At 35.7% G+C, this 21766-nt stretch overlaps 1 long non-coding RNA gene across 1 annotated transcript in view; it reads right to left on the bottom strand.

Moving 5' to 3' along the window:
• Window positions 1-21766, bottom strand: part of LOC140501231 (uncharacterized) — a 50597-nt gene that overhangs the window by 27196 nt on the left and 1635 nt on the right. Inside the window, exon 2 of the long non-coding RNA XR_011966105.1 lies at window positions 8458-8574. This is a non-coding gene — a long non-coding RNA (uncharacterized lncRNA). The remainder of the gene's footprint in view (window positions 1-8457; window positions 8575-21766) is intronic.

The following is a 21766-nucleotide window of genomic DNA, read 5'->3' as shown; positions in this document are numbered from 1 at the left end:
ACTCTTTTCAGGGGTGGAGGGCTTGACTCTCATTACCCAGTGTCTCATTAGAAATTAACAAAATATGTCTGAGGCCTATTAATGAGCTGGAAAGAGCTTTCTCTTCCCTCCCCCACTATTAACCTTATATTAACATTACAACCCAACATCTGCACAATATCTTAAAAAGATAAGTGACTGCTAAACTGAAATGTAAAGACCTAAAGGAAAGCCTCCTGTGAGTTGTACAGAAACCCTGTGGATAATATGGGGGAAGAAAAAATAGGATGAAAATGCATGGATAGATTATAAAAGGGAGTATTCACATAGACAAAGTCATGGATTTCTTAAAGTACTGTATTGAAAGTTTCTTTTTAAAAAAATGTTTTTTCTTAATTTTTAACATGTATATATTGTCCCTCTTAGGGACATTAGGTAAGGCATTCCATGAGTATACTCAACCACATCCAGATTCCCACCCCTGCAAAAAAGGGAGGGAACCATATTTTCTCATTCCTTCTTCATGAACAAGTTTAGCCATTATAATTATATTCATTCTTCAATTTTTATTTTTATTCATTTCTATTAACCTTGCTGTGAAAACTCTAAGTTCTGCAAACATGCTTCTTTGTGTTCTACATATTATTCCTTATTAGGATAAATCTTCAGTGAGATCTTGTTTTTACAGTTCCGTAAAGCATACTCCTCCCCCTCCCTAAAGCATACTTCTCCCCTCTCCCTCTCAGTCAGTCATCCCTTTATAAACATAAAGAGAAAAAAATGAGCCAAACTTAGTGTGACAAATTAGTATGACACACAGTGTTATGCCTATTGTCACTCATCTCTGCAAAAAGGAAGGCAAGGTAGCTTTTCTTATCTTTTGCTGGGGACCAATTTATCCCAAAAGTTGTTTATAATTTAATAGCAGTTTTTATTTTGTTATTTTCACTTACATTTTAATAGTCATGTTTATTGCTTTCCTGACAGTTACTTAACTTTGCATCTTCAGTTCATATATCTTTCCATGCTTTTAGCCATCCCTCAATTAATGGGCCTCTATTTTTGTTTCCAGTTCTTTACCACTACAAAAAGGTATAGCTATAAACATATGGTGCATGAGACCATTGTTTCTGTTTCTGACCTCCCTGTACTATACATCTAGGTGTAGGATCTTTGAATCAAAAGATATGGAAAATCTAATTTATAATTCATAATTCCCACTTTTTTCCAGAATGGATGGAACAATTCATAGCTTCACCAACTTCATATCTTTCCACAATCCCTTCACCATTGAATAGTCACCACTGTCTTTGCCAGTATGCTGGGTGTAGTTTGAAACCTCAAGAGTTGCTTTAAATTCCATTTCTCTTATTAGTGATTTGTAGAAATCTAATGTGATTACTATTTAGTTCGCAATTCTTCTTTTGAGAAAATGGTTACACTTTGATCATTTGTAGAATGGCTCTTGGTCTTAAATACTTAATGTCAGTCACTTATAAATCTTGACTAGTAATGCTACTTGGTTCAAATATTTCACCTGACTGATACTGCTGAAATATTAATGATGATCATTTAATTGTAAATAAATTTTATGTAGTCACTGGCTTATATAGTCCTAAAAAGTCTATATTCATTTTTATTACAAGCACAATGATCTATAAGAAACAAAATTTATCATCCCTGTTGACTTTGCTTATTTCAAGTTAGTTGTTTTCAGCATGAGGTTGGAGTGCCTTTTAGAATTTGCTTCATATATGGGCTTTCTAGTTATTTGTTTTACACAGACAACTCTAAAATTAGTCATAATTCCTCTAAACACAGTAGAATATGAATTTTTTAAAGGATGTCATTGCTTTAGAAAAGAGAAGACTGAACTGGTGCCAACAACACTTAACAAATTTAATAGAGCATTTTCAAGTAGTTTATCTTAATTAGCTTTAAAAATCCTGAAGGGAACTCTCAATTCTGCTAACCATGATTATGTAAACATACAAAGAGATATGCACACCTCCAAATTTCAAGGCAGTATTTCACTTTATCCAGTCAAGTACTTGAATTCAACAAACAAATGTAGTGGGGCTCATCGTATATTCACTAAATCTTTCAACCAAATGTATGTTGGCTTGACCTACTGTGGACTACCTTCATGGAAGATGCCTTGATACATATATAGATTATACCTGCATGCAGATGGGGAAATAGGCAAATTTATTATTGAGCCTCCACCTCACCTATAAATAATGTAAATCTGAAATGTTAGGATCCAATTGTGGTGGCTTTACTAATTTTTTACAAAAATCTTTGCAGATATGAGGAAACTTAAAGGTTTACAGAATGAAGTAAAAAGAAATAAACAAAAAATGTACAAATAACTATGATAACATAAATACCTTTAAAGAACTGTAACATGAAACTGAACCTGTGTAATTATTATAACCACGCTTGGCCCCAGAGAAGAGCTGAGAATATGCATCTTTCTCCCTGCATTGGAGAGGTAGAAAGCTATGAATGTGGAATATCGAATATATGTACTAAATGTGCTGACAGGTTAGAATATTGGTTGGTTTTACTGACTTACTTTTTTTGAAACAAGGGATTCCAAGAGGCTCAGGTGAGGAAGGCATGTTTTCTAGGCATGGGGGACAGATAGAGTGAAGGCATGGAGGCAGGAGACATACATAACATGTGTGACTGCTGTGGGTAGAACAGTAGAGTATGGGAAAGGGAGTAAAATACTAGAACAAGATTGGAGAGATAGGTTGGAGCCACGTTGTGAAAGGCTTTAAAAGTGAAGCCAAGTACTTGAAGTCAACAAACAAATGTAGCGGGGCTGGTTGTGTACTTTCTACTTCTTCTTTATCCTTCAGTATCTGTGATAGTGTTAAAAGCATAACAGTATTTAAGAAATTGGAATTAAATTGAATTGGCACTTGCATTAAGACTGGATTTATGATTTGTTTCTTCATGATGCTTTTTAGTGTCTTCAAGAAAAAATTATGAAATGTATAAATAGCTTTTGGGAGTATCAGCAAAGAAAGGTTAAGGGAAGGGATGGGTACTTTTGATTAGAGCAAAATTTAATAAAGAAAATTTTTTTAAATGAAATATGTGTTAAAAATTACAAATGTATAGAAACTGATGATCTATAAATAAGAAGGAAATTGATGGTAAGCATTTACAAATACTAATGCATTCACATCTGATTTATGAAGATCTAAGTCTTAAAAAAGGCTAATATAAAGTCAAACTGTTTCTGCTTATAATTACTTCTGTTATGTGTCCATATTATTTCAGCAAAGGAAATAGTATGTTTACAAAACAGACAAGGACAATACAATGAAATGAAACTCAGATTTTTAAGCCAAAAAGCCAAGAATAGAAGCTAAGCAGATTGAGGGAAAGCAATGGTTATAAAATTCAGGGAAAAAAAAAATTACAATGGTTTGAACCATAGTCCTATTAAAACACAAGTATACATGTTAATACAAGACTACACTACATCTCATGCTAACACTTTTAAAATTAGGAAACATACCAAAAAAGTTACAGCCTCAATTTGTATTTGTTAAAAAAAAAAAAGATTTACTGAGTCTTCATTGTGTTGAGTTCTATACACTAAAGTTGTATGTCAAAGAAATGGAATGGCTCACATTTTTATAGTATTTTAAAGTTTTCAAAATCCGTATGCCCATAATCTTATTTGATCCTAATAACAATCTTGTGAGATAGAATAAGATAGGTATTAGATATCCTGAAAGGATTTGACTTTCTGAGAAGTATCTGATAATACATTATTTGAACAAAAGCAACATTTTACAAGGCATCTGGGAGAATTTTTAGTATTAAAAATAACATTTCAGTGATAGAACAGTGGCTACAACCCTATTAACTCTATCTACTAGTTCATTACTTTTATTAATTTTTAAGAAAACTGGCTCCTTATTACTTCCAAGCTGTAATATAAAGACCTCTGTTTGGTATTTAAGGATCTTCACAATCTGGCATTTCTTATTTTTCCAGTCTTGGATCTTACCCCTTTCCACATCCTCTGCAGTTCAGCATTACTGGACTATTTGCTTTTCCTTGAACAAAGCACATCTCCAGTTTGAGAACACCATTGTAGTTGCTGTTCCCTATGCTTAGAATGTTTTCCTTACTCACCTACATCTTTAGACAACTCTGGCTTTCTTCAAGACTCAACAGGAAATCTTGGTCATCCTACCTGGTCTCTTGAGTCTTCACTTTTAATATTGTCCTCCTATTTGTGAATATTGTGTACAGATTTTTTTATCATCTATCCTATGGGACCTGTATTAGCCACTGCAGTTAGGCTAAGTTTAGCTGTCTTTTAATGGATACCACATTTTAGGAAGGTTACTGCTAAGCTGAAAAATATCCAGAGGAGGGTGACTAGGATGTTCAAGGGCCTAAAGGTCATTCTATGTGCAGACAGAAGGAAGGAACTGGTGATACTTATCATGGAGAAGGGAAATATTAGGGTACATACATGACTTTCTTCAAATGTTTGAAGGTATATCATATTAAAGAGATTCAAAATTTTTACTTAGCCTCAGAGAGCAGAACTAGAAACAATGGATAGAAATTGTAGAGAAATTCTAATTATATAGAATTATCCAAAAGTATATTAGATTACTTCAGGAACTGTACATTTCCCCTCATTAGAAGTAATAATGAAAAATACTTGCCTTAGATATTGTAGAGGAGATATTCATTAGGTTTTATGATGGACTAGATGGCTTATGAAGCCCCTACCAACTCTGAGATGCTGTGACTTCTACGAGCCATCATTTTAAATACACTTTATGTCTCATATAAGCACCTCTTGGAAAGAATAGTTCAGAAAAAAAATTGTTCTTAGTGCAAAATATTACTTAAATGATGCTCTTGAAAATGTCAATTTTTGCTGAAAATCAATTTCAATTAATTAAATACTTTCAAGCATTTAAGTGCATTAATTCAAAACTATACTGTTTAGGATTTTTCCAGGAGAGGTGATTGTTTCCATAAAAGTGAAATGAATTCCTTTATTACAGGATAAGAATACATATTCATCCATCTAGGCTAATGCTAAAAAAAAAAATTTAAATCTACTTTGAGAAATCCTTAAATAAAAATTATTTTTAAAATTCAGCCACTAAAGTGATTTTCCATTCAGGTCACTCATCTCCCAACACTTCTCCCCACCCCTCTCTCGGCAAACTCCAGTGGCATCCTATTGCCTCCAGGAACAAATAAAAATGCTCGGTTTGGCATTCAAAGCACTTTATAAGCTAGTATTCTTCGACTTTTCTAGTCCTTTTACACCATGACACTGGCCTCCTGGCTGTTCCATGAGTAAGATAACTCTACCTCATGGCTCTGGTCATTTTCTCTGACTGTCCCACATGTCTGAAATGCTCTCTCTGTTCTGCTCCAATGACTTACCTTCCCTATTAGGTCCCAACAAAAACCTCCCCTTCAGGAGGAGCTTTCCTCAATCCCTCTATTCTAGTGCCTTCTTTCCATTATTTCCAAATATTTATCCTGTATATAACTTGCTCTGTGTGTGTTGCATGCTATCTCCCCCATTAGAATGTAAGCTCTTTGAGGACAGGAATTGTCTGGCCTCCTTTTTTATTTTTGGTGCTTAGCATAGTGCCTGGCACATAGTAAGCACCTGAAAAATGTTTATTATTGGAAATTATATTCATACTTTGCATACTTTTGCAGAGTAAGGAGCTGATCAAAATAGAGAATATGGCTATAGTGGAATATTACTGAGGCCTAGAAGGAAAAAAAAATTTTACTCCCATCAACATAAGTAGATTAAAAGGAATAAGTAGTAGTAGCAAAAACCAAACTAGCCCGGTATGAAAACGAGGATGCTGAATTTGGAGTCAAGAAAGACTGTAGGATTAATGCTGTCTCTTACTAGTTACCACAAAGACTTATACTATGCCATTTTTGAACCTGTTCTAAGTCATTACGTTCACCCCTCATTTTACATATAAAGAAAGTGAGTCACAAAGATGTTGAGACTAGTTTAGGATCACACATCTATTATTTGAAGTGGGACTTGAACTCTATCTCCAAGTACTTTCACTGGTTGTCCCCCATGCCTGGAATGGTCTTCCTCCTCATCTGTTTCTGGGCTTTTAAAAACCCAATTAAAATCTTTTCCACAGGTACCCATTCCTGATCCTTTATAATTACAGTGTTTTCCTTTGGCTCATTACCTCTGATTTATCTTGTATATAGCTTGTTTGTACAAAGTTGTCTGCATGTTGTCTCCCCAGTTGAAGTCAAGGAATATTCTTCGACTTTCTTTGTATCCCCAGCACTTAGCATAGTACCTGGCAAATAGTAAGCCCTAATGAACTCTTCTTGATGCTAAGTCTAGTGCCACAGTACACAATGCTGATTCTCTCTCTCTCTTTTTAATTAATTTATTTGTTTTCAGTTTTCTACAATCACTTCCATAAGTCTTAGATTTTCTCCCTCTCCTTCTCACCTCCTTCCCTGAGATGGTATGCAATCTTAAATGGATTCTACACATACATTCTTATTAATCACATTTTTACATTAGCTGCATAGAAGAATTAAAATAAATGGGAAAAACCATGAGAAAAAACAAACCAAAACAAAACACAACACAAGAGAAAATAATCTGCTTCATTCTGTGTTCCGATTCCATAGCTCTTTCTCAGGATATGGATAACATTTTGCCTCAAGAGTCCTTTGGGAATGTTTTGGGTCTTTGCATTTTGTGAAGAGCTAGATCTACCAGAAACAGTCCTTGCTCACTGTGGCTGAAACTGTGTACAATGTTCTCCTGGTTCTGCTCATTTCACTTAGCATCAGTGCATATAAGTCCTTTCAGGCCTTACTGAGTCCTCCTGTTCATCATTTCTTATTGCACAATAGTATTCTATTACATTTATACACCACAATTTGTTCAGCCATTCCCCAATTGATGGACATCTCCTCAATTTCCTGTTCTTGGCCACCACAAAGTGAGTTGCCATAAATACTTTTGTACAAGTAGGACCTTTTCCCATTTTTATGATCTCTTTGGGATACAGTCCTAGAAGTGATATTGCTGGGTCAAAGGGTATGCACAGTTTTATACCCCTTTGGGCATAGTTCCAAATTGCTCTCCAGAATGGTTGGATCAGCTCACAGCTCCACAAACAATGAAATAGCGTTCCAACTCTCCCATATCTCCAACATTTATCATCTTCCTGTTTTGTCATGTTAGCCAATCTGGTAGGTGTAAGGTGGTACCTCAGAGTTGTACTGATTTGCATCTCTCTAATCAATAGTAATTTAGAGCATTTTTTTCATATGATTATAGATAGCTTTAATTTCTTCCTCTGAAAACTGTCTGTTCATATTCTTTGACCATTTATCAATTGTGGAATGACTTGTATTCTTGTCAGTTTGACTCAGTTCTCTATATATTTTAGAAATGAGGCCTTTATCACACACTAGTTGCAAAAATTCTTTCCCAGTTTTCTGCTTCCCTTCTAATCTTGGTTGCATTGGGCAACCAAGATTCGTTTGGGCAAAAACTTTTCAATTTAATATAATCAAAATTATCTGTTTTGGGCTTTATAATGTTCTCTATCTCTTGTTTGGTCATAAATTTCTCCATTCTTCATAAATCTGACAAATACACTATTCTTTGCCCCCCTAATTTGTTTATAGTACCTAGAGCATGTATCCATTTGGCCTTTATTCTTGTGTACAGTGTCAGACATTGGTCTCTGACCAGTTTCCACCACACTGGTATCCAGTTTTCCCAGTAGATTTTGTCAAACAGTGAGTTCTTATCCCAGAAGCTCGGGTCCTTGGGTTTATCAAGCAGTAAACTGCTATATTCATTGACTACTGTGTCTTGAGTACCTAACCCATTCCATTGGTCTACCCCCTCTATTTCTTATCCCACAATGCTGATTCTCAAGATACAGTTGTGAATGAGGAAGACTAGGATTAAGGGAGATGATTCTGGGAAGATGGTGGAATAGGTCAGAAAATTGCAAGCTCTTCAGATTTCCTCCACAAATAAAACAGAATAGAGCCTCAGGGTCAACACAGAATGGGAAAAATAAATAAGAGTTGAGGTAGAATAGCTGTCTTCCTGAGACAATCAGAGAAGATTCAAAGAAAGATCCCAGGAAGGAGGTTCAGTCCAAGTGAAATGCAAACAATTCCCGGCTAGCTTTCCTGAAATAACAAGGGCAAGTCCTGCGGGCAGCTGAGTTAGGAGGTCTTCTGGACTTCAACCACAGGAATTTTCAACTCCCTGACAGTGTGGGGAGTCAGGCATCTGAGTGGTGAAGATTGAGGAAACCTCTACTAAGGGACACCAGGCCCAGCTGTGCTGCCAAGAAGTGGTCATGGGCAAGAAGGAACTAGCATGTACCCAGTGGGTGCAGAAGCAGTGGGGTAGTAATACTGCTGGCTGTGGGTACTTACCTGAGAGCTGAGTTCTTGGTCTTAGTTAAAGGCCAGAGGGGAGAACTGAAGGTCATAGCCACCAGAGGGTTCTCAGGGAGCAACAGCATTTCCAGTATAATCTGCCAGGGGGTTCAGCTGTAGTTTGATGGGGGAAAGAAAGAAGTACAGAGGTTGGGTCCAGGACAAAGCTCAAAAAAAACCAGTAAGAAGGACCTGAGGTCAGAGGTACCATTCCCCACATTTCAGGATTAAAGATTTTTATGCTAATAAGGTGCTAATTTTTTTTAAATGAGTAGGCAAAAGAGAAAGAACCCCCACCATAGATGTTACTGTAGGAATTGAGAAAACTAAGGTTAGTCTCCAGAGGAGGATACTGAAGGAAAAACACCTCTCTTATCCCAAAGAGTAATGTCAGATGGTCACCCACCCAAAAGAATTCACAGAAAAACTCAAAAAAGACTTCAAAAATCAAATAAAAGACACAGAAGAAAAATATTTTTTAAAAAGTAAGGCCAATCCAAGGAAAAGAAGATATGAAAGAAAGTCAACTAACTAGAAAATGAGATCCAGGGTCTTCAGGAAGAAAATTCCTCCTTGAAATTAGAACTGGGCAAGGGGAAGCCAGTGAAGTTAAGAGAGACCAAGAAATAATAAAACAAAATATAAAGAATGGAAAAAAAAAAAAGGAAGTTGTAGAATATCTCATAAGAAAAACATCTGATCTGGAGAGCAGGTCAAGAAGAGAAAAACACAAGGATAATCAGACTACCTGAAAGCTACAATCAAAAAAACAATCTTGACATAATAATTCAAGAAATAATTAAAGAAAATTGTCCTGAAGTGTTAGAACAAGAAGGGAAAATAGAAATAGAAAAAATCCACCAATCACCACCTGAAAGAGATCCTCAGAGGAAAACCTATGGTAATATCAAAGTCAAATTCTGAAACCCTTAGGTTAAGAAGAAAATATTATGAGCAAGAAGAAAAAAAAAACAGTTCAAACATGGTGGAGTCACAATTAAGATTACACAAGACCTAGCAGCAACTACACTAAAAAATCACAGGTCTTGGAACACTAAATATTGAAGAATAAAAGAACTGGAATTATGGCTGAAAATATCATATTCAGCGAAGTATAATCCTGAATGAAAAAAACTGGACAATCAATGAACTGACAGATTTTTGGGACTGTATTAGAAAAAGAACAGAACTAAAGAGAAAATCTGACATACAATATCTAAGAGCAATATCAGGTAAATGTCAAAGACTAATGACAAGGTACTTAATAAGGACAATTTTTTTGCTTTTTATATGTGGATATGTAAATTGTATGTCTAAGATTGTCATTAGTAATAGGGTAGTTCGAAAGAATGAGCTGGGTAGAGCTCAACATGATGTAATTCTAAAAAGCAAAAATATGTAGGAAAAGGGAAAAAGAGTAATTATCTTATACAAATGAGGTATCAGAGGAAAAACTGATATAGAAGAATTAGATGGAGGAAGAGGGCAGGAAATTCTGGAACCCTACACTCATGGAGAATGGGTTAAAGATGGAACAATACATGTATCTAGAATGGTATAAAAGTCTTCTAAATTCAGAAAGAAATAAGAGAATAAAGGGATAGTGTGGAAGGAGATGATATAGGAGGGATTCTTTGAGGGGGGTAGATTAAAGAATAAGAGGGCAAGGTAGCAGGTAGAAATTAAGTAGAGAAGTGAGAAGGGTTTGGAATAGTTTGGGAAGGACAATGAAGAAAACAGGAGGAAGAAAGATGTACAAGTAATACAGTTTAGAATGTGAATGGGATGAATTTACCTACAAAATGGAAAGTGAGAGCCGATTAAAAATTTGAATTCAACAATATGTTGCTTTTAGGAAATGCTACAAACATGAGATACATACAAGCATAAAACAGACATCAGGAATAGAATTTATGTAAAAAGCAGGCATAGTAATTATGATCTCAGACAAAGTCAAAACTAAAATCAGATTTAATCGAAAGAGAAAAATAGGGAAATTATACTATGTGTCAGCCATATTCATCAATAGTTTTAGACCATATAAAATAACTTCACAGTATTAAAAAAAAAATGAGAGTATACCTACCAAAATAGACACAGGCGCTATATGAATATAAACACAAAACTAAATAGTTGCAGTAATATTTATTGTAAATGGGTAAAGTTAATATAATTTTTAAAAAGTGAGAGTTTCACCTATCTATTTATGTAATACCATCCGAATTAAATTACTAAAAGAATACTTTACTGAGTCAGAAGAAATAACAACAGGGTTCATTTAGAAGAGGAGAGGATCAGGAATTAAAAGGAAACCAGAGGCAAAAGATGTGAAGGAACTAGATTCAGTAGTATCTGACCTTCAACCATGTTATAAGGTGAGAAAAATATCAAAGTGTGAAATGGATAATTATGATTATTTTAAATTAAAATTTTCCTGTGGGTGGAGCCAAGATGGCGGAGTAGAAAGACACACATACACTAGCTCCAAACCCACAGCCCATAAAATATCTGTAAAAAAGAACTACCAACAAATTCTGGAGAAGCAGAAGCCACAGAACAACGGAGAGGATGAGATTTCTCTTCCAGAGAACCTGAAAACCTCTCACAAAAGGTCCATCGTGCTGCGGACCTGGAGCCCAGTCCAGCCCTGCGTTGGCCGCAAGGCGCCGAGAGGAGTGGATCCAATTAGGCTTCAGGGACAGAATCTCCAGCGGCCGCATGGGTCCCTCCACCCACAGGTGACAAGGGTCGGTGAGAGGGTCTCCTTGGAGGGTCGAGAGGAGAGTGGGGTGCCCCCATAACTCAGGCCCCCTCGGGAGGCAGCAGCAGACTGGGGCTCCCCAAGCAGGCAGGAGCCCAGATACATTGTTTAAGGTCTCTGCATAAACCCCCTGAGGGAACTGAGCCCCGAGAGGCGGCCATGCCCCCACATGAGCAGCTGAACTTGAACTCACACTGAATAGCAGCCCTGCCCCCGCCGAAGCCCTGAGGCTGGGCAGCAGCATCTGAATCTCAGACCCCAAGCGCTGGCTGGGCAGATCTGGAGGCAAAGTGGGTGTGAAGAGATTATTCAGAAGTCAAGTCACTAGCTGGGAAAATGCCCAGAAAAGGGGAAAAAAATAAGACTATAGGTTACTTTCTTGGTGAACAGGTATTTCCTACCTTCCTTTCTGATGAGGAAGAACAATGCTTACCATCAGGGAATGACACAGAAGTCAAGGCTTCTGTATCCCAGCCCACTCAATGGGCTCAGGCCATGGAAGAGCTCAAAAAGGATTTTGAAAATCAAGTTAGAGAGGTGGAGGAAAAAACTGGGAAGAGCAATGAGAGACATGCAAGCAAAGCATGAAAAACAACTAAACACCCTGCTAAAGGAGACCCAAGAAAATGCTGAAGAAAATAACACCCTGAAAAATAGGCTAACTCAATTGGCAAAAGAGGTTCAAAAAGCCAATGAGGAGAAGAATGCTTTCAAAAGCAGAATTAGCCAAATGGAAAAGGAGGTTCAAAAGTTCACTGAAGAAAATAGTTCTTTCAAAATTAGAATGGAACAGATGGAGGCTAATGACTTTATGAGAAACCAAGAAATCACAAAACAAAACCAAAAGAATGAAAAAATGGAAGATAATGTGAAATATCTCATTGGAAAAACAACTGACCTGGAAAATAGATCCAGGAGAGACAATTTAAAAATTATGGGCCTACCTGAAAGCCATGATCAAAAAAAGAGCCTAGACATCATCTTTCATGAAATTATCAAGGAAAACTGCCCTGAGATTCTAGAACCAGAGGGCAAAATAAATATTGAAAGAATCCACCGATCACCACCTGAAAAAGATCCAAAAAGAGAAACTCCTAGGAATATTATGGCCAAATTCCAGAGTTCCCAGGTCAAGGAGACAATATTGCAAGCAGCTAGAAAGAAACAATTCAAGTATTGTGGAAATACAATCAGGATAACACAAGATCTAGCAGCTTCTACATTAAGGGATCGAAGGGCGTGGAATAGGATATTCCAGAAGTCAAAGGAACAAGGACTAAAACCAAGAATCACCTACCCAGCAAAACTGAGTATAATACTTCAGGGGAAAAATTGGTCTTTCAATGAAATAGAGGACTTTCAAGCATTCTTGATGAAAAGACCAGAGCTGAAAAGAAAATTTGACTTTCAAACACAAGAATGAAGAGAAGCAAGAAAAGGTAAACAGCAAAGAGAAGTCATAAGGGACTTACAAAAGTTGAACTGTTTACATTCCTACATGGAAAGACAATATTTGTAACTCTTGAAACTATTCAGCATCTGGGTACTGGGTGGGATTACACACACACACATAGAGACAGAGTGCACAGAGTGAATTGAAGAGGATGGGATCATATCTTAAAAAAATGAAATCAAGCAGTGAGAGTGAAATATATTGGGAGGAGAAAGGGAGAAATGGAATGGGGTAAATTATCTCTCATACAAGAGGCAAGCAAAAGACTTATTAGTGGAGGGATAAAGAGGGGAGGTGAGAGAAAAACATGAAGTTTACTCTCATCACATTCCACTAAAGGAAGGAATAAAATGCACACTCATTTTGGTATGAAAACCTATCTTACAATACAGGAAAGTGGAGGATAAGGGGATAAGTAGGGTGGGGGGGATGATGGAAGGGAGGGCATGGGGAGGAGGGAGCAATTTGAGGTTGACACTCATGGGGAGGGACAGGATCAAAAGAGAGAATAGAAGTAATTGGGGGCAGGATAGGATGGAGGGAAATATAGTTAGTCTTATACAACATGACCATTATGGAAGTCATTTGCAAAACTACACACATTTGGCCTATATTGAATTGCTTGCCTTCCAAAGGGAAGGGGTGGGGAGGAAGGGAGGAAAAGAAGTTGGAACTCAAAGTTTTAGGAACAACTGTCGAGTACTGTTATTGCCACTAGGAAATAAGAAATACAGGTAAAGGGGTACAGAAAGTTATTTGGCCCTACAGGACAAAAGAGAAGATGGAGACAAGGGCAGAGAGGGATGATAGAAGAGAGAGCAGATTGGTGATAGGGGCAATTAGAATGCTCGGGGTTTTGGGGTGGGGGGAGGGGACAAAAGGGGAGAAAATTTGGAACCCAAAATTTTGTTGAAATGAATGTTAAAAGTTAAATAAATAAATAAATAAATAAATAATAAAAAAAAATTTTTCCGTATAACTAAAACCTATCTTGCCAAGAACAGAGAGAATACAGAAAAATCGGGGGAAAAACTCTCATAATCTCCCAGATAGAATGTGATTGGGTTGGAATTGTGTTTGTCCTTTGTTTTCAAAGAGGACCATAACATCAGGGAAATGATGACATGGCTTGCAGATGGGCTTTGATTTGATGGATAGCTGTGCAAGGTCACCAGTCTCACTTTCTCCTCCAGAGCCATCTGGGTCCAGTGGCCAGATACACATCAGGATGACTGGAGATCGCCCAGGATGCAGTGGGAGACCCTGGCCCTTTTAGGCTAAGGCTAGTCACTTAGAGTGAGGTAATGCCCATTTAGTGAATAGGTCTCTTTAAGAAGTGAGTCAAAGGATGGCCCATTTAATTGGAAAAAAAGAAAAAAAAATCAAGCAGGGAGGGGAAAACCCTCAGGGTTGCTGTTCCAAAGAGAAACAGTTACCATGACATTCACTCTAAGCCAGGCTCCAGAGGAGAAAGTGAGGCTGGGGACTTTGCACAGCCCTCCTTCATTCAAATCAAAGTGAACTGCAAGTCATGTCATCATTTCCCTGATGTCATGGTCCTCTTTGAAAACAAAGAACAAACACAATCTGTGAGTAGACTGAGCAGCCTGAATGGGGACCCAGTCAACTGGGTAACTCAGTTCATCTTCTCCCTCTCATTCTCCTCTCCAAAGGAAGGTAAATTTTGATAGATTGGATTATAATAGGTCCCTGCCCAAGCTCCACTTAATGGCTGTATTTATATTTGGGGTTGGAATATTGTTGTGGTGTAGGAAACTATGAGCTGGTAGATTTACAAAAATATGGAAAGGTTTGGACATACAGAGAAAGATGCTATCCACCCTTCAGAGAAACAGATAAGTAGAAATAAGCATAATGTGGCCTTATGTATATGCATTTGAGTGTATATGTGTGTATATATGTGGATAGATAGATAGATACATAGATAGTAGCCTTCTGGGTGGGGAGAAGAAGGGGAAAAATAAAGTAAAAAGAACACAGCACAGGACAAAAAAAAAGATACAAAGAAGCAAAAAACAAGATGGACAGCTGTGAAAACAATGTGTAGTTGTATTTATTTAGGGTTTTTTTTGAGATTCAAATTTATTGCTTTATATTGAATCCTCTTTTATGTTCTGCTATGTACATGGCAATTTTTTTCTTATTTTGTATTTAAGATTAAAATAAATTCAAATATAATTTTAAAAAAGACTAGGGTTAGAATACCAATTTCACATAAAATAATGCAAACCCCATTTGCATTATAGAACCCCTCAGCCTCAGTTTGCTTCTCTATAAAGTGAGTATAACTACACTGTTACAAGGCTGTTGTGAGGGTGATATGTAAAGCATTTAACAAACCTTAGAGCACATTATCAGTAGAAACAATAATCTCTTTGACCTTGTTTCCTCATCTGTGAAAACCTGTAAAACCTACCTCACTGGTTTGTTGTGATAATTGATATGTATTGTGTAAACCTTGAAGTGTTTAACTGATATAAGCTGTCATTATAATTAGCTATCATTTTGAATAAAGCAAGAACTAATAAAGGCCATCATAAGATAACTAGTAAGTCCGAAGACAGCTAGGTGGCAGGAAGATTCTTCCTGAGTTTATACCTGGCCTTACACATTTACTAGCTGTGTGACCATGGGCAAGTCACTTAACCCTACTTGCCTCAGTTTCTTCATCTGTAAAATGGACTGGAGAAGGAAATGGCAAACTATTACACCTTCAAGAAAACCTCTAACAGGTTCACAAAGAGTTGGACATGACTCAACAGAAATAAACAAACAAACAAAAAAAAAAAACAACTGAAGGCAGTGTCATAAAACTGTCTTTAGGAGGCAGAGGGAAGTTTTACATACTCTGACATTAAGCAGTCTCATGGATAAAAAGGAGTGAAATACCACTTCCTAATGTGGTAAAGTGAGAGAGAAAAAAGAAATAAACATTTATACAGAGTTTAGTATGTGCCAGGCACTGTGTTAAGCAATTCTTTTTTTTTTTTTTGACACAATTATTATCTCATTTGATCCTCCCAGTAACCCTGAGAAGTACATGCTGTGATTATCCCCATTTTACAGTTGCAGAAACTGAGAAAAGTTAATTTGTCTAGTTATGTGTCAACAGTTACTAAGTACCTGAAGCAGAATTTGAACTCAGATCTTCCTGAAGGCACCACCAACTACTAGAGGAAACTGAGAAAGAAGGCTTGCATGTGGATAATTTAGCCAGATGCCAAGTACTTTGTTTAGTGATCTCACATTATTTAACAATAGGCTGAATAAATTTCAGGGCTCTGGTGCCTCATTCTTACAACCTTTCCTAACTTATGAATCTCCTTTCTTTTCAAGGCTATAGAGTTATCTGGACTTGGATTAGAGCTGTTTTTATTATTTTGGGGGGAGGGCTTCTTTTTTTTAAATTAAACTATTTTGTTTTCAGTGTTCTAGAATCACTTCCATATATCTTAAATTTTTTCCCCTCCCTCCCCCTCATTTCCCCTTCCTTCCCCACTCTCTCGCTGAGAGGGCATACAATTGTATATAGGTTCTACACATACATTCTTATTAAATACATTTTCACCTTAGTCATGTTGCATAGAAGAATTAAGATGTTTTTATTATTTTTAAAATCAAGTATACATGTCAGTTTTTTATAAAGTGCTTGTTTAAACAAGTCATCAACATTTATCGAAGCAATGGTATGCCTTAAGTATATACAGAGTTCTAAGTGCTATGTAAGATATATAAAAGAAATAGAGGATAAAATTCCTTCAAGTTAACAATTTAATCAGAAAAATTCTTTAAGTTATCCACTATAATTATGCCATAATGCTAGTGTATGAACCTGACAACTCTATATGTGCAGACATCTGGTTTTTTTTTTTTAAGGTTTTGTAGCTTTTTTCCCCCCATGTAACCTGGGTAACACAGTATTAAAAATATCAAAAATGAAAACATGTATATTTGTTCCGTCTTTAGTTTTGGCATTTACAAAATTAATCCTGCCCATTCTGTACGGAAGTGTTCCTCTGTTTTTCAAGAAGTAAAAACAACAACAACAACCAAAAACAAAACCCAGTACATTAAGAATTATTCAGCAATAAACTGGAGTTTGGCATTCAATGGCAATTCACTACTATGAATCTAAGTACAACATAAATGTCTAAGATATAACTTTAAAATCTTTTTTAAAAATTATTTTTACATGCTAAAACTTTCCCCACATCCCTCCCCAACTATCTCAGAAAGCCATTCCATGTAATAAATATTTTATTAAAAGAAAAAAGAGGGGGGAAATTAGTAAAAGTGATTAATACATGGAAAAAAATCTGAGAATGTATATAATCCACATCCATGCCTTTCCTATTTCTGCAAAGGAGTGAGGAGAAGGTATCTTCTTATTTCTCTTTGGGGCTCTGCTTGTTCTTTGTTCATTTTTGTTGTTTAGTGGTTCTTTTCATTTATGTTCTTGTAATCACTGTGTATATATTATTTTCTTGACTCTGCTTACTTTTAACATTAGTTCAAGTAAAGCTTTTCCATATTTTTCTGTAACCATCATATTTGTTTCTTAAAGCACCTTAACATCCCATTTCACTAATCTACCACAATTGTTTGGCCCATTCCGTTAATAGATGAGTACCTACTGTGTTTCACAGAACCTTGTTTCACAAAAACAATAACTGTGTAAAAGACAATAATGATGATATAATGTACTGAAATTTCTGGGATTCAGTTAAAGTGGTTCTCAAGGGGAAATAAATATTCCTAAAACCATACTATAACAAAATTAGACAAGGAGATTAATAAACTAATTGCAAATTTAAAACAATTAGAAACCCAACAAATAAATACGAGAGGAGATACTGAACATTCGGGGAAAATTATGATTGTGAAATGTTCAAACACCAGGCTAAGGCATTCATATTTTTTCATCTAGGCAACCGAGAATCACTTAACTGAAGATTTTTGAAAAAGTAGGGACATGGCCCAACCCATACTTTGGGAAGGTTATTTTGCACATTGTGCAGAGGATGGGTTGGAGTGAGAAAAGTCTTGAAACTGGGACCAAATTAGGAGTCTATTTCAGTACACAACAAAAAAAGTAATGAAAGTCTGAACTAGAGTGATGGCTTTAAGTAGGGAAAGTGAGACAAACGTAAAGGATATTGTGAATGTAGATATAATAAGATTTGACATCTGAGTGGATATGGGAGTCAAAGAAGGAATAAAGATTGACTGAAGTTAAGAACCTTTGTGACTGAGAAGATATGGTACCTTTGAAAGGAAAAAAAAGAATTCTGAAGGAAGGGTAGACAATTAAATTACTTTCATTTTTGAAAGTTTAGATTATTGTTCAAAATATCTATTTAGTCTTTTCTTGTCATCTTCCCATAAATTTCATATTTATCCCTCCAAACTATATTTAAACTTGGTGGCTGGGGAAATATAGCCCAGTCTTTAGTTTACTTAAATCAATACAAAATCAGACATTCTCAAGGCAGCTGAAAAATTCCCAGGTTTCATTATCCTACTTATTTTGGAGTTGTCTGGCTTAGTAATGCATGTCTTTTACACCACATACAAATTTTTATATATACTTTTACATACATATTTATAAATACATATATATACATTTAATAACTATATACACATAATTACAGTTTAATACACTTCAAATGAGATTCTTTTTGGAAAAAACTATTTTTCAATCTAATATGCAGTCACAATTTTTCTAAAAATCTTCTGTTACTTTAAAAAGCAATATTTTCATTAATCTTGTTATAACATTAGTATTCTTATTTAGTGGCAGTGCAAGAACTAGAATCCGAACCCAAGTCTCCAGATATATAATTGCATTGTCTTTGCCTCTGTGGCACAGTAGAAAATGCTGGGACCTCAGATACTAATTAACTGTGTGACCTTGTAAAATGGAGATAATAATAGCACCTACCTCCTACGGTTGTTGTGAGGATCAAATGAGATATTTGTATATCACTTATCACAGTACCTGGCACATAGCAGACTCTATATAAATCCTAGCCATTATTATCACAAAATACATGTTTTACCATGGACAATTCAACGAGTCCTGTTTAGGGGAAGCCAAATATTCTTTACCATACAGAGTATGATCATATCTATTCATTCTTAGGAGTACTATATGTTTTAATTAGGTTGAAGAGGGATTTTTTTTTTTTTGTGCTACATAATTACTTCCTGAGAACATATCTATTATTAAAATGTTTAGTGATAAAGAACATACTGTATGAAGTTAACAGATATCGTAAAAAAAAAAAATAAAGCATAATAGCATATCACTTCTTCCAATGAATAAGTGAAAACACCAAAAAAGGATATATCTGGTATCTGTTTACTAGTTAAATCTTTTGGAAGATAGTCAACTAAACAATCTTCTTTTTGATGGTATGACTCTGGAAACAATGTTGCTTCTCAGCTCATCAGATTCTTTAATACTTTTAATGAGCTTTGAAAATGGCCATTTGTAAGTTGTTACTGTTAATTATAGTTATACATGGTATATATTGTAGCAACAAAGTATGGCAGTTGGAAGTTCTGAAACTATTAGCTTAGTAATTTCATTAATACCATACAGCAACCTTTAAATGACATATGACTACATTTAATAGCTTAAAATAGCTGTGAGCATTACAATAAAGTCACAACATACATTTTCCTAGCAAAATGTAAGGAATTTTTATTGATTCTTTGAAGATACATATTTATGACTTATATTGTTTAAGGATTAAAATGGACCACTAAAAAAAAAAAACTTGGAGTAAAGATTCTAAGACTGAATGCATATGTTGAAGGAAAGTTCACACCCAGCAGCCGGACAATTAAGGATTGTTTTCTAACTTGGTATCCTTGTTTTGGGCTTGAAAGGACAATCTGGCATAAAACTGTACTACGATGATTTGATTCACATGAAAATTGATTATTACTAAATTTCATTAGATTTCACTACTGTGTTATAGTCTATTAGACACTGTATTAAAATCATAGCTAAACTTTCTCTTTTCTTTAAAAGCTACACCTGTACTCTTCACACAGAAGATGCTTAATATTTGCTGAACTGAACCGTATAATGACACATAGTGGTAGAATATTAATAAATGTTCAATGGCTTTTCATTCTGAGGTAGAAAACTGATCACATATATGACATTCAGCCTGATTCTAAATGTGAATAATGAAGTCAAAGATGTTTTGTCACAGTTACTCGGCACTGTGGAAGGGTTCTGGATGGATCATAGCCCTTCAAAGTACAATACTTATATTTCACAAAATATATAAAATGTGCCAAGTTCCAACATATCTTTCCCCATTTCCCCCCAAAAGAGCCATCTTTTATAACAAAAAGTAAAAAACAAAAAAAAAACAAAAAAAACAACAGCAAAACTAAGCAAGACATCAATCAAGTTTGACATTATAATGTTCCATATCCAGGCTCTCCCATCTTTGCAAAGAAGGTGCATTATCATCTCTTCTTTGGGGCTAAACTTGCTTATTATAATTTCTCAGCATTCAAGTTTGATTGTTTTACTATTATTTGGAAATAAAATACTATTACAAGTAAGATCCAGGAAAAACTATTCCTTAGCATGGGATGGATAACTACATGTCATAATAAACACTGCCACATATAACATTTTTGGTTTTATCTTGCACACATTATTTGAACCTCATAATAATTCTGGGAGGCAGGTATTATAATACCTATTTTATAGGTGTGCAAACTGAAACTTAGAAGGGTCAGAAAGATGACTTGACCATGAACATATAACTAGCAAGTATGAAAGATGAGATGTGAATACAAATCTTCTTTACAAGTCCAATATTCTATCTGTTAAAGGACACTGCCTGCTTCTCACTTGGTTGGGGGCATGAAGGGGAGGAGAAATGGGACTAGATGGAGCAGTTTTACTGAATAGATCTTACTCCAAAGAACTAGTGACCTGCTTACCATTTTCATCTTTATCCAAACAAGACCTGGTCTGAGTGGTCTGTCACCTATTTCTAACAAAAATCTATTTTCTTTGGATTCTGAGCAAAAGCTTTCTTTTTCATCTCAACCTTCATTTCCTGGTTATAGCCTTCTGAAATCTTCCCTTTTAAGTTTTTCTTCTACTTTCAATTGTGCTCTTCCTGACATCTTTGTAGGTATATGACATCGAGGAGCTTTGGTGGATAGAGTGCTGGACCTCAAATTAGGAAAACCTGAGCTCAAATCACATCTATTTAAGCTGAGTGACTTTGAGCAAATCATTTAACCTGCTTGTAAAATGGGAATAATAGCATCTACTTCACAGGGCTGCTGTGAGGATCAACTTAGACAACATATGAAAGGCAAAAGGTATTTTATGTGTACGTGTGTGTGTGTGCGTGTGTGTACGGGTCTATGTATATGGCTAGCAAATGCTAGCTATTATCATTTGTTTTGTAGCTTTAATGATTCACCAGATTTAATCAGTTTGAATATTATCTCATTTATGAGAGACTGGAAGCTGACTATAGATGGCAAATAGACAAAAATCTTCATTCACAGGGTTTTCCCCTTTTTTGATCAGGTAGTCTCTCACTTATTTCTATCAAACTAAACATAAAAACTGCTCATTATTGACCTTTCATCCAATGCCTTTTTAAGGTACTGGCATAAATTCTCCAACTCCTCACTTATCTCTTTTGAGCCTGCCTATCCCTCTGCATAAGTACACTGGAATAATTTGCACCATCTTACCCTGAGGTCTGTTTTAGCATTAGCACTGTAACTAAAGGTAAGAGAAAAACCTCAACTTTTGATGAGGCACATCCCTATACAGGTTCTTATATACTTTCTCAAGAGGACATAATTATCAGTTTTCTATTCTGACGTGGAATAACCCATTCTTTGTAATTCACACACAATGAAGACCAAGTATGAAGGTTATATACAATAGCCTTTAATCATTTTGTAGGTAATTTTTAGTGAGGCTTCAAAATGTTGAGACACAAGAGGGTTGGACACCAGGTTATCTATCAATTTATCAATTAAGAGCACCTCAAGTAGTTGCACTGGCCCTG

The sequence above is a fragment of the Notamacropus eugenii genome, chromosome 4, assembly GCF_028372415.1.
Source record: "Notamacropus eugenii isolate mMacEug1 chromosome 4, mMacEug1.pri_v2, whole genome shotgun sequence".
NCBI classification, from domain to species: domain Eukaryota; kingdom Metazoa; phylum Chordata; class Mammalia; order Diprotodontia; family Macropodidae; genus Notamacropus; species Notamacropus eugenii.
The sequence above is the reverse complement of the archived record's forward strand: the minus strand, read 5'-3'. Positions and strand labels throughout refer to the sequence as shown.